The sequence below is a fragment of the Canis aureus genome, chromosome 15 (assembly GCF_053574225.1).
Source record: "Canis aureus isolate CA01 chromosome 15, VMU_Caureus_v.1.0, whole genome shotgun sequence".
Classification (NCBI taxonomy): Eukaryota; Metazoa; Chordata; class Mammalia; order Carnivora; family Canidae; genus Canis; species Canis aureus.
In genome coordinates, this window is record NC_135625.1 from 50285994 (window position 1) to 50295439 (window position 9446).

Sequence of the window (9446 nt, forward strand, 5' to 3'; positions counted from 1 at the left end):
CTCAAAGAGGTGGGGAAAACAGGAAATTATTTATGAAACCACAGAGGGGGATGCCTGGGTGGCTCAGTTGGTTAAGCATCTGCCTTCAGCTCAAGTCATGATCTTAGGGTCCTGGGATTGAGCCCCATGTCCAGCTCCCAGCTCCCTGCTCAGTAGGGAGCCTGCTTATCCCTCTCTTCCTCACTTGTGCTCTATCTCTTTCTCTCTCTCTCTCTCTCTCAAATAAATAGATAAATAAATATGTCTTTAAAAAAAAGAAAAAAAGGAAACCACCAAGGTAGTCTCAATAGAGGATCTTTATGGCACTAGGGGATAAACGAGATATTTCTGAGGTAGAAACAAAAGGTCTCAGGGAATAATAATTAGGTTAAAAATAATATAATAATAATAAGTGAGGAGGAGGAAGATGAAATTCATTGTTATTTTTAGCTCAGATGGCTCTGCGCATGGTGAAGCCATGACCTGAACCCAGAGAAGGATGAGCAGGATCATGTTGAGGCACTTCTAGGACGTCCGGGGAAACATGCTCAAGAAGCAGTTAGAAAGATTGGCCAGGAGCTAATCAGAGAGGACCACGCACTGGTCACAGCTCCACCACCATTAAAAAGACGAACTAGGGATCCCTGGGTGGCACAGCGGTTTGGCGCCTGCCTTTGGCCCAGGGCGCGATCCTGGAGACCCGGGATCGAATCCCACGTCGGGCTCCCGGTGCATGGAGCCTGCTTCTCCCTCTGCCTGTGTCTCTGCCTCTCTCTCTCCTTCTCTCTGTGTGACTATCATAAATAAATAAAAATTAAAAAAAAAAAAGACGAACTAATTCTCTGTTATGTTTGGAAGGGGCACGAGGCACGACTGGGTCGCCCATCCCTGTGTCTGTCTAGACGTGGGATCAGAAATGTCACAGTCCTGCCCACTGCGCTGCCACCCGCCCTTGCCAGCCATTGCCCAGCTCTTTCAGCTGCCATCTCTTTGGCCCGTATCCCAGTTTCAATGATTCGGCCCCATTGTCCCCGTAAATTTATTTGTTCTTGTCAGATTGCGTGTCCCAATTCGGGGCTTAGACAATACAAGTACCCAAGTCATCAGTTATCCATAACCCACACATTCTGTCACTGGCTTGAATGTATTCCTGTGTCCCACAGATAATGGGCAATCCCGGGCTCAGCCACTGACGATGCACAAACCCCGTCAGGGGTCCCAGGGTCTGCCAGAGTCTTTCTACCTTGCAGCAATCTGAAAAACTGCAGGGGCTCTGGGAAAACTGCTTTAAGGAATAGGAGAGGGGCACCTGGGTGGCTCAGCGGCTGAGCATCTGCCTTCAGGTCAGGGTGTGATCCCAGGGTCCTGGGATCGAGTCCCACATCGGGGTCCCCGCAAGGACCCTACTTCTCCCTCTGCTGCGTCTTTGCCTCTCTCTGAGTATGTCTCTCATGGATAGATAAATAAATAAATAAATAAATAAATAAATAAATAAATAAATACCTTTAAAAAAAGTGGGGGGGGGAATGGGAGAAGGAAAGAGGTGAAGAGGACAGTGAGGCCTGCTCAGGGGAGAGGATCCCCAGGGGCCAGCTGGTCAGCTTCCAGGTACCATCGGCCAAGGTGTTATGAAGGAAACGGAGGTGAGGATCAAGTTGATCCTGTCAGAGGGGCTGCAAAACAATGTTGTAGGAAGGGCATGCTAAGTGTCCCAGTGACACAGATTCTGGGCTCGCTCTCTGTGTCACCACCTGAAATTCTAGATTCCATTTCTTTAAAAATGTCAACAACTTTGGGAAGGGGAAGGGATTGGGGGCATTCACCTATCACCATAAATTAGTGGTTGCCTCCCTAGGCCAGCTACCAAGGAAATGGGATCTCCAGCCATGGGGCGCAGAGGGGAAAGGTGATGGGAAGGAGAGGGGTGTTTATTTTTTTAAGGTCTGGCCAACTGCCAGAGGCCCTGAATATTTCATTACCCCGGCAGGAAGGAAATCATATTGAGGCAGAAAACCTGCAGGAGAGCAGGAGCTGGAGGCGGCGTGAGGGCTCTTGCACTCAGCACCCTGAGGAGGACATCCCTGGGGTACGTACCTTCCCACGCTGCAGCAGCCCCACCCACCCCCACCCTCTCTTCTGGATGCAAATCCAGGCTGATGCTCCATCAGCCACACTAGGTAGTATTCATGGGTCATCACATCAAATGCTCAATATTCTTTATGTGGGCAAATACGTTCTGAGTTCAAAGAGCTGAATGGAAAATGAGCCTTTGGAGCTCAATCCATGTGTCAGTTGGCAGCTGTCTAATAATAAAAACAGCGAACGCTTTTAAACACGTCACTGCACTAAATGCTTTCCGTGGGTGATTCCATTCCATCCCCACCGCGGCTCTGTGAGATCGATGCTTCATTGTGATGTTCACTTTATAGACGCGGAAGCTGTGGTGGATCTGAGGTTCAAATACAGTGATCAGACTCCAAACAGCATGCTCCCTGGGCAGGATACTTGTATTCACTTGTTTCCATTCCTGGATGGAGAGGAGATGGTCAATCCACAAGGCATTTCTGGGCGCTGTCTTCACAGGTGGTGGTATGAGGCATGATTAAGGATAGGGTTGTGGGTTTGAGTTCTGACTCTGCCACTTACAATCTAAGTTACCCTGGGCAAGCTTCTCGTTGTCTCTGAAATGTAATACCTTCACCTGTAAAATGGGGAAATAATGGGAAGTCAGGGCACCTGGGTGGCTCACCAGTTAAGCATCTGCCTTCGGCTCAGGTCGTGATCCCAGGGTCCTGGGATAGAGTTCCACATCGGGCTCCCCGCAGGGAACCTGCTTCTCCTTCTGCCTGTGTCTCTGCCTCTCTTTCTGTGTCTCTCATGAATAAATAAATAACATACTTTTTAAAAAATGGGAAGTTAAGGAGAACATACGTGTGCCTGCATTGGCTACACATTCAATAAATAGCAATAACCCCTCTGCCTGCCACCCCTACTCTGGTGGCACAAGTCTCAGCTCAGCAGTAAGGACGAAGGATTCTGCCAGAATTGTCAAGTCAGATAATGCCTTCTTGTTCTTCTCTCCATTCTTAGGAAGTTTATCATGACAGGTTACCTAGAATTTCCCCACAAGCAGCACGCAGGCAGACAGGTCACCAGAAGCATTTACACCCCGCCAACAGCAGTAGCCTTCTTCACAATAATTCAGTTGCATCTACAGCCTTCACTGGGATTACCCACAGTTGGCAAAAGGCAAACACAGTCCATGTTCTCAGGCTAAATCGGTTGGGTCAGAGAAATGAGTTGCTAGGTGGAAAAACAGCTACCCCTTGTATTTGGCTTTGCTATTTGTCTGGGGAATAGAAGGTACAGGACTATAAAGGCAAAAATATAAAAGAGTATGAAATGTTCTAGAAACTGGTATTCAGTCTTACGAAGAATAGAGATTTCTGCAGGTGCCCAAACCAGCTGGCAAAGCTGGGTTTCCAGGCCCCACTCTGCCCCCCTGGCAAACTTTTTGGCTGTAAAACGTGACCTGTTTTTAAGCCTTTATCCTACTTAGTGTAAAAAAATACATGTTCTGCTGCAGAAATATTAGCGTAAATGATTACCGGGTCTGCTCCAGACCCTGCTGCTGTTACATAATGGCCAATATGTGCACCATTTTTATGTCCAAACAGTTCTGAATTCTGAGATACAGCTCCTATGACAGGGTATGGATAAAGGATTGTAGAAAGTTATTAGATATTTTCTCTTTGCAGTGTTTGAAATAAAGGATTAAGAAGGGACAGATAGCATTTATGAATGGAACTAAATTTGCAGAAGTAGTTAACATAGACTATCTTTTCATTTTGTAGAATTAAGGGATTTCTTTGAGCAGGATTGCCTCTTCTAACCCCTTCACTTTGCAAATGAGGAAGCTGAGACCTAAGGAGGCTATGTGCTTTGCTTAGCATCTCATATTTTGAAACTGATAAAGGACATTCAAAATTATTTTCTCTTGACTTATTATTATTAGCTTTGTCCAAGTGAAGAACTGAACGTCTCATCAATAGCTTTGTCCAAGTGCAGAATTGAACGTCTGTGACCATTAAATTTGGTCCTGCCTAATCCCTAAATTCATGAGAAAAAAACTAAAAACTATTAGAGTTCCATTCATCCCAGGTGGGTGGGTGAGGAATTTGTTCACTTGCCTTCCCTCCTGGGACCTGGTGCACATTGCATTATGGCTTGGGGCTTGGCAGCCTGCCGAGCTACCATCATCATGCTGGGTTACAAAGCCCGAAGCTTGGTGCATGGACCAGCTTGGTGCATGGACCCTTTACAACCTATTGAGTGTTTGACCACCTCCCTTTTACTGGAGCATTGGTCTGATTGTCCCTATTTTTATATAAACAGAAACAAACACAATTTTGCTAATATCTAATAGCTTGGTGGATACAGGCCGATGCCTTAGCTGGCCGTGTGTCCTGGATAGAAAGTGGAAGAAGAGTGGGCATTCGCAGGAGCTGACAGCAGCCCTTGTGAAGTCCCCTGTTTGCATTCATGGGGACTATGGATGGCACTATTTTAAATTGTGTGATTCGCCACAGAAGTTTTGTGATGAGATGCAGAACGGCCCTGAAAATATTTTGTACTGCACATAGGCCCAGTGGATATTTCATTGTAGAGTACTTCAAAGAATCTTTGAGCTTAAAGACAAGCCATTCATTTCTCCATTTTTGTGAAAAATATCTTTTTCAGCAATGCAGGCAAGTTTCAGTAATGAAAACAAGCACAGAAGGAAACCAAATTTGATGCCAGACTTTGAATAATTAGCATAGTGTTAAATAAAGATCTTGTGAAATAGTGAAGCATAATCGATCACAAAGTAAAATGCTTTTTGTTCATTAATAGATGAATTTAAATAGATGAAAATAAATATGAATTATTTAAAGATATTATTTCAGGGGTACCTGGGTGACTCAGTCAGTTAAGCATCTGCCTTCAGCTCAGGTCATGATCTCAGGGTCCTGGAATCAAGCCCCACATCCGGCTCCCTGCTCCGAGGGGAATCTGCTTCTCCCTCTGCCTCTGCCTGCCACTCCCCCTGCTTGTGTTCTATCTCTCTGTCAAATAAATAAATAAAATATTTTTAAAAATTATTTCATTCTTTTATATTTCTGTTTTTTGTGAATGTTTTACAATAATATTAACACAGTAGCATATATGTGCATGTGTGTATAGGGCAATGTATGTGTGTATAGGGCATATACACAAAATAAATCTATAGTATAAGTTCAAAAAATTATTTTTATTTAAATTCAAGTTAGTTAACACATATAATGTACTATTAGTTTCAGGAGTAGAATTTAGTGATTCATCACTTACATGTAACACCCAGTCTCATCCAAATAACTGCCCTCTTTAATGCCCATCCCCCGTTTAACACATCCCCCACCCTCATTCCCTCCAGCAACCCTCAGTTTGTTCTCTAGAGTTAAGTCTCTTATGATTTGCCTCCCTCTCTGTTTTTATCTTATTTTTCCTTCCCTCCATGTTCATCTGTTTTGTTTCTTAAATTCTACATATAAGTGAAATCATATGACATTTGTCTTTCTCTGACAGACTTGTTTCACTTGGCATAATACCATAAGAGTTCCATCCACATTGTTGCAATAGCAAGATTTCATTCCTTTTGATGGCTGAGTAACATTCCATTGTCTATATACACCACCTCTTCTTCCTCTATTCATTAATCGGACACTTGGGTTCTTTCTGTAATTTGTCTATTGTTTATAATGCTGCTATAAACACTGGAGCAGGCGCCCCTTCAAATCAGCATTTCTGTATCCTTTAGGTAACTAGTAGTGCAATTGCTGGGTCATAGGGTAGTTCTATTTTTAACTTTTTGTTGAACCTCCATACTGTTTCTAGAGTGGCTGCATCAGTTTCCAGTCGCACCAACAGTGAAAAAGGGTTTCCCCTTTCTCCTCATGCTCACCAACACTTATTGTTTCTCAACATTTGAGATTTTTGCAAGTGGCTTTCTGAACATTTTTGGAATTGCAATTCAGTGGACTGGACTGGAATCTGTAATTGTATTCTTTATCCTCACTTTCTAAATCCAGGCGCTGAATTTGTCTATCAGCACCAACTCTTCCTGCTTTGGACTCCTAATAACTGACACCGAGTTAAACCAGAGCTGCCACAGACACTTGCCATATCAATAGCAAGTATGGGCATCTCACTCCAAAGGAATAAAAACAGTCTGGAAAAAATGTGGACAAAGATATTCAAGAAACATCCTATTCTCTTCTCCTGAAGGAAACCTTCCCGTAGTTTCTGATTTCATTACTACCTGTAAACAGTAGACAAGAAATTGCAAGTCTTTGCTCAAATATTCCCTTTTACTCAGAACATGTTCATGTGTATTACAGTTTGCTTTCCATTGTTGACATGAAATGGGGGAGAAACATGTATTTTCACTGACTATTATAACCATCTGTTCTCAGAAATACTAAAAAGCAGCAATGTTAATTTTCGGTTACTTTTATTGTCTATTCTCAGCCCACCTTCAAGTGGAAATCCTAATAACTTTAAACTCTCATCCCACTGGCTCTTAAGAGGAAGAGAAACAAGAAGCCTGAATTAGTCTCAAAATCAAGACATGTAACTAGCAAGAAACCATTTGCTCCTCTTACTTTATGACATCATATCTAGAACAATAGCATGGATCCAAAGGCATTTAAATTTAATATCTGTTTTTTTAATTTATAGTTGCTACTGTGTTATTCAAAATATGGAACTTAAATGCTCCATCAAAATCAAATATTGTGTATCTTTTGCTCATGATACCTAGCAATCAAAACAGTCACTCCATTGGAGAAGAGAATTAAAATCCACTGACAAGCCTTGTTCTCATAATTGTGCTTTATAATTGATTGATTGATTGCTGTCAGCCATTGATATCATTCTACTGTCGGTCAATGTCTTTGATGGATAAATTGAAAATTAGAACATTGAATTAGTTCACATGATTACTTACAAGGAGATAAGTAAAATTCAAGTGAAATAGTACAATATTTCCTTAATCACAAGGTACACCCTCAATTTACAAGAGCTTTTTGTGGGGGAAAAACTGGTTTAAATAACATTTAGAAAATTTATTTTTTTAAATTTTTATTTATTTATGATAGTCACAGAGAGAGAGAGAGGCAGAGACACAGGCAGAGGGAGAAGCAGGCTCCATGCACCGGAAGCCCGACGTGGGATTCGATCCCGGGTCTCCAGGATCGCGCCCTGGGCCAAAGGCAGGCGCCAAACCGCTGAGCCACCCAGGGATCCCACATTTAGAAAATTTAATGAGTGAAGAAAAAAACCCTTATAACTGAAGAAAAATTTACAGTGCATATTCCTGCAAAGTGCCAAGCACTTACGCTAGAGCCTTATCCTAGAGTACTGAGAAGTAAAGCCTGAGCCAGAGTGCATAGCCCTGGATAAACCCTGGGTGAGCTCTATGCCTTTGAAAGGACATGCCACTCACTTTTGGATGCTATTTTCAAGTTTTGGATAATTTTTAAATTTTTTAAAAGATTTTTATTTATTTATTCATGAGAGACAGAGAGAGAGAGAGAGGCAGAGACACAGGCAGAGGGAGAAGCAGGCTTCATGTGGGGAGCCCGATGTGGGACTCAGTCCAGGGTCTCCAGGATCACGCCCTGGGCTGAAGGCAGGGCCAAACCGCTGAGCCACCGGGGCTGCCCAATTTTTAATTTTTTTAAAATATTTATTTATTTATTTACTTATTTGAGAGAGATAGAGCGTGCAAGCAGGTGGAGGAGGGGCAGAGGGAGAGCAAGAACCTCCAGCAGACTCCCCACTGAGGGTAGAGCCCACTGAGGTCGGGTCCTGAGATCATGACCTGAGCCGAAACCAAGAGTGACACTGAGCCACCCACGCACCCCAGAAAAAATTTTAAATAGTCTCCTCCCCCCTGACAAATAATACTGGCAGATTAGTGTTCTGTTATTTATTTTGGTGACAAGAAAAGGCTGGTCTCCTTATGTTTAGTCTGATTATTACACAGTTGCAGCAGAGGGTTATATTAATCTGTCAAGTGCAACTCCCCAAATATCCATAGGTAGAAAGTAATTATTCTGCTGTTTAAGTTGATTTTAAAATTACTTGGAAGATTCTCCCAGTTATACGAAGCTTGAGGAGCACTCTATTCCAGGGCAGGAAAAATTTCCAATTAGTGCTTGCTTTGTCCTGCCTCTGTGTGCTGCTCATCATGCTCAGTCACTTGTTTAGAGCTTCCAAGTCCAAAATTGCCACTGCCTCACCCCTACTTCTTTCCTCTCCTGTCTGGGTGTCCCAAGGGCAGCTCCAGTTCAAGCACATCCAGAGAGATAAATGATTATCTTTGCCAACAACTCAGTCTTCCCTCTGTGGGAAATTACTACTGTCCGGCTTGCCACTGGAGTCAGAAACCCAAAGTCATGCATCTAGTTCAACTAGTGAACAATTTTCAAAAAAATAAAATGACAACTTGCATGTAACTGTAAAAGGAATCCTTGTCAAACATTTCATTCAACTCACTACCACACATCAACATAAATGACTCTCACAGACATGCTGAGCAAAAGAAGCCAATCATAAAAAAGTACGGTTCCATTCATATGAAGATTAAGAATAGGCAAAGTGATGGTTATAGAATTCTGAACAGCTCCTAACTACAGCTAGAGGAGGTGGGTATGGACTGGGAAGGAACATGAGACAACATTCTCAAGTGCTGGAAATAGTCTAGATCTTGTTCTGGAGGGTGATTACATCACAGTACATATGAACAAATTCACTGAACTGTGTATACTGAATGGATGTCATATCCCAGTAATATAGGATAGATTTAAAAGTGATAAATTTAAACACCACATTTCCAATCCTTAGTTACCATGCTAAGGTACTCTTACTCATTTCTCTTTTAAAAAATTTTTAATTTAAAAAATTTAAAATTTTTAAATTTTTTTCAAGATTTTATTTTTAAGTAAAAATACACCTCTACACCTACAGGGGGTTTGAACTCGCAACCCCAGTATCAAGAGTCACATGCTCCAACTGAGCCAGTCAGATGCCCCTACTCATTTTTTTATTAGCATTTCATATTTACCCTACAAACTTGTCTACAAATTGGGTTAAAGTTTGGTTGCAATTTGTCTTATCTTTCACTCTAAACAAGTCTGTAGCTTCTTCCCTACCTTAAAGAGTCCATGATTAACAAATCAAAACAAAAACAAAAGTCACCTTTCACAGTGACACACCCAGACAATGGAAGTCAGTAAAAATAGTCACATCCTGGCATATCTTCATCATTAACTGGCAAATGGAGACATTAGCCAAGTCCCTTCATTCACATGCCGAAAAGAATAATACCTATGATGTCGGCCTATGTCAGTGGTTATGCAATGAAGTTAGAAATAATTATGAACAAG

General features: G+C 42.2%; 1 long non-coding RNA gene across 1 annotated transcript; it reads right to left on the reverse strand.

Moving 5' to 3' along the window:
- Positions 1 to 2178: 2178 nt before the first annotated feature.
- LOC144284703 (uncharacterized) lies at positions 2179 to 4920 on the reverse strand. The gene is made up of 2 exons (XR_013353150.1): positions 2729 to 4920; positions 2179 to 2506 (listed from the first exon to the last, which is right to left on the reverse strand). It is a non-coding gene; the product is annotated as an uncharacterized LOC144284703 (long non-coding RNA).
- Positions 4921 to 9446: the final 4526 nt, after the last annotated feature.